This window comes from Crassostrea angulata, chromosome 2 (assembly GCF_025612915.1).
Source record: "Crassostrea angulata isolate pt1a10 chromosome 2, ASM2561291v2, whole genome shotgun sequence".
Lineage (NCBI taxonomy): Eukaryota > Metazoa > Mollusca > Bivalvia > Ostreida > Ostreidae > Magallana > Magallana angulata.
This window is the reverse complement of record NC_069112.1, coordinates 34,934,639-34,939,627: the sequence shown is the minus strand read 5'-3', so window position 1 is coordinate 34,939,627 and position 4,989 is coordinate 34,934,639. Positions and strand designations below refer to the sequence as shown.

The 4,989-nt window shown below is 32.3% G+C and overlaps 1 pseudogene; it reads left to right on the top strand.

Annotated features, from left to right (window-relative positions):
• Positions 1–1,322: 1,322 nt before the first annotated feature.
• LOC128173152 (uncharacterized) lies at positions 1,323–4,520 on the top strand (annotated as a pseudogene).
• The last annotated feature ends 469 nt before the right edge of the window (positions 4,521–4,989 follow it).

Below are 4,989 nucleotides of genomic sequence, written 5' to 3'. Positions count from 1 at the left end.
CAATATTTTATTATGTAAAAAATATCACATAATAGGATTGGGCAGCATGCAATCTGCCTATTTGAGCCCTCTCCTTGTTTACTCCTTGTGTACTCGTGGAGAAAACGGACAGTAAAAATCATTTCTCTACATTGCAATTAGAAGGCTCGTTTATTTATTGCCATGGATAAATATTATCTGTCTGCAGGGGCTAATTGTTCAATAATTAAATGATTTATTTTTTTTGTTTGAAAACTATCAAATTTTACTATGAAGTAAATGTGCAATGGTTTACTTTTGTTGGTTTGTATTCGTGTGCGTCGTTTACACTGCACGAAAAGTCGCGTTTAATATAATTTTATAGATTCGTTTACCATATTATATTTCTTGTTTTTAATATAATTTGTGTATAACGTTATATTATATGCAAAATATAATGTCATTTACTTGATTGGATTTTATAATAAAGTATAATTAGATTTAATGCGATATACAACAAGAATAATGTAGTTTAATAGAAAAAATTATACGTTTCGTTTAAGAAAAATGACATTCATACGTAAATACATTTATACATAAAGTTTAATAATGTTTCTGGTATTCAGGAAATATATATGATAATTAATGTGTCAATAATATGTTATTTTATACAAAATGAAATGTTGTTTACGTACTCATTATTGCAAATACACAAAATCGTCTATATGTATCAAAGTATCTGATATTATGTTCTGATTTAATCATGGGAGGGGTTCGAGACGGTAAACACAAAACATCCTAATGATTATTTTTTCAGACACGTATAAGAAGATTAGATACAATATACAAAAAAGAATAATAAAGTTTAATAGAAAAAATATATAACTATGATAATTTTAGTTTGATCTTTATATGTAAATTTGCTTATACTTGAAGTTTAACTAAGTTTGAATTGCATTAAATATACGTGATAATTAATGTGCCATTAATACATCTTTCATTTAGAATAAATTATTGTTTATACGCTGATACAAACAGACAAAATATTATAAAGCATCCAATATTATTATATGCTGCAGCTCTGAACTTACATGTACGTGGAAGGGGTTTGGGACGAAAAAAAAACCCCACTAAATTAATCACTTCAAGGAAATACTTGATTTGTAGTAAAAAAAAAAAACCTCACAAAGCAAATAAAAAATATTTGACTATAACAATTGATTCAGGATGAGAGAGAGAGAGAGAGAGAGAGAGAGAGAGAGAGAGTTTGTTTAACCTCTACGCGCATGCGAATCAAATTAAGCCAATCAAAAATCGAGAGAATTCTGAACCCGCCAAGCTGCGTTGGAGATAACATGCATGTCGGATTCGAGTGAAGTAGCGAAGTAGATCTATCAGAATTTAGTACTGTTGGACTGATGAATCATCAGATTCGTACATCGACGAAATCTTTAGGAAAACATCCATTGTCAAGTGCCGAAAGGGAAGAAAAAGTCACCACCATGTCAAGCAGGTAGAGCGCTCGTGAGAAACAAGATGGCGAAACAGTCCCACAACGTCAGTCCTTTGCCTCAACTTCTGTTCTTACATGTAGCAGCACCTTGGAGATAGGTTCGCCGGCCAGTAGTACCAGTTGTTTTATAGGTATGGTGGTGATTACGGTATCGATAAACAAGCATCCCATTAACACATACTCTTTTAATTTTATAGTTACTTCCCCTTGTGAACATGATTATTTCCCTTGTAAGAATTACAGTCAACTTGTAACCAAACTGATTTGTAATCAAAATTGAAATAGTCGGATAGTCCGAGTGAAAAATAACTTCAAATTACATGATTATGCCAACAGTCATAACTTTTTAATATTGATATTCATTTAAATAAATATTGTCGTGTATCGTGTATGTCATATTATCAAATTACCATATTATCTACCGGTATAAGTAAACTATTTGTACTCGCAGATGCTTGGGGACGGGACCCCCAACCCCCATATTCACCCCCCCCCCCTCACACACACACATTCACAAGTTATTTTTCACCATTTGACACCTTATGAAATTAAAGAGACCATCATTTCCAGCCGGTCAGTACTTTTTCAGTTATGAGCCCGTCCTATGATAACGTGGTAGTTATATTATTTTGTCAAAAAATCTATCAATACGAAAATATTTCCAGAAACTAATGTTTTGTGAGTTTATATACCTCAGTAATGTTTAACGTGTCTGTTTACAATGTCTAAACATATTCCGACGTCAAATTTCAATTTCAGCGCGTGCTATAAGTAAACAGAAATACTTCGATACCATAGAACCAGCGATATGATAGAAATAAGTATAAATAATTTAAGGATTTCCTAGCGAGGTGTCAAATTTTACAAGATGGTGTCTGCTGACATTTCAAATTCTTTGCTTTTTATACCAGGGGTATATATTTTATTTCTACATAGCTTTTGCATTAATTGTGTTTTTTAAATGTAGCATTATAAATCAACATATAGTTAAAAATAAATGATAAAGAAATAACTCGGGAATGGGGGGGGGGGGGGGCAATGATTAAACACACAAGTTTCGAATTTAATCAATGTTTATTATAATTTGTCCCAAGTTATTGCTTCTATCACTTTTTGATGATTTTTTATAAAAATACACCTACACTCAAATAGAAGTACAGATGAAGTCGATGAAATGGAAAATATATCCAAGATATCTCCATTCAATGACACATCATTTTTCACTCATAAAAGTTCACAGGAAGGTAAATAAATTTCTTACGGAAATTTATAATAGGAAATGTCTACATCTTTTCACCATCTGGAAATCACTTGGAATATATACCTTGCACAATTTTTCAACGTTATCCAGGCTATTTTATGGCTGGTGCAATGAAAAATCCCCATAGACTATTTTGAGTTGTATAATGAGATCTGAAGGGGCAAAAGCCAAAGGGGTGTTTCAAAACAGATAATCTGAAGATATTTCATATCTATTTTGAGGATGAACATAATTTGAGCACATAGGTATTTATGATTATCAAAATATCAAGAAAAAGTGAAAGAAGAAAAAACTCGGGACAGAGTGTAGCTATTAACCAAGAATTGCTACCCATTATAGTCACAATCTGTGACCTATTGATTAAGAGTCCGCTTGGGTATACGAGTCGGTTTGGGTACGACTTGACTTGATTCCCCTTAGAGGCCTAGAATAACTCTTCAATGCCTGTATTTTGATTTATTTTCACTATTTTGATGAATAGGACCAGCATCGTGGCCTCTTTTCAAATTGAGAAAGATTGAGTTTCAGCAGGAAAATATCTTGGAGGGGCAGAAGGAAATCATCGCTAAATACTCTCTGAAAGTAATCCATCGCAAAAGAAAGGAAATAAGAAAGTTAATATGTGTACCCAGCCAAGTACATGTAAGTATATTTGATGTCAATAAAATATTTGTCTGATTTGCTATATTTAACATATAACTGCAAAAAAATATAGGGAGGGGACAATACACCAGTGCATCACGGTATATACTTTGATGATATTTGGATTGATATATTTACCATTAATACAACGATACTGTAGTGAACTTTTTTTTTATTTTCCAAAAATATCCGATCTTCATATATCAGCTATTTTAAGTCCAGGCGCCTAATATGAAAGTACAAAGATGGCAGAAAACCTTGTAAAGTTGTCAAATCGAAGCTAAATCTGGAGTGTGGAAAACTTTCGGATTACTTGTTTATGAAAAGTAGTGAATACAAGACGAAAGTAATTTGTAAATTGTTCAACGTTCATTTTAAATATAATGAAATCACTTTGGACATGTGGTAATACATAGACAGATTCAATAAATTTTAAGCCCTTATTCATGTTTTCATTAAGTTGCAATGTATCGTGATATGTATCATATCGCATCTCATGTATCGTGATTTGTACCAAATCTGCTAAGTAAAGTATCGTCCCAACCCTGAAAAAATTCTTGACTGAATTGAAGCTGCAGATTTTTTTTTCAGTGATTAATCTATTGTAGCTTTTTGTTTAAATGTTTTTTGAGTTAGGTTTTGCTGGAATCTTGTTTGGGGGGGGGGGGTGAGACATAACATACATATATTTGATAAGCATAAATGTTGTGACTGGCTTGTATATCAATATATATTCAATCATTTCTACACATCTAAAATTTTTGTTACTTGTATTATACAGGCTTATACTGTAATGTACATGTGAAGCGTATTGAGAGGAGTTATCTCAATATCAGCAACTATATAATTGTATGGCCTTGGTATGATATTTTGTGAATGCATACTTTCAGATTTCTGTGCATGATGGATACTCCCATGGAATTTCCCTAGGATGGTAGTGAAAAATGAAATCCGATGATGGAAACCAAATATTGAAGTAAAACTTTTTAAAGAATTAATAACTTAGACCACACCAATAAAAATTTTTGTTTGCAGGGTTCGACACTAACCTTAGTCCGTTAGTCACAGACTAATAGATTTTCATACGGATTAACAAAATTTCTGTCTAGTCAGTCCGGTCAAACTAATAAAAAGTTTTGCTTAAAAAATGTGTGATTTTCGACATTTTAATGGAAAACCCTGACTGTATTTTTATTATCTAGCATATGATACATTGCAGTGATAATAGAGTTACCGAGCGAAAACAACAGAGGTATGCAGGATATTATGGGTGACTTGATTATTTCTTTGCCGAAAGGGGATGTCCGAGAAAATTAATAGGTTACAAGCGCACGTGTTCACAACAACAGCTTCGAAAGGGATGCTTATGTGTTTAAAAAAAATAAAGGTGAAACGAATCTCCTGTGAATTGTTTTATTTAAATGAATTTTTTTACGTTAAATAATCTGTGATAAAGTGCTTATTATTTTAAACAGATTTTTAAAGAACTTAGACAATGAAAAGGACAAGGTAGCTCATAGCCTGGATCTAATTTGCATACCGTAGATCTATTTATAACATCTGTAATGGCGGCATACACCTAGTACACAGAGATAGTGAATACGCAGCTCATTGC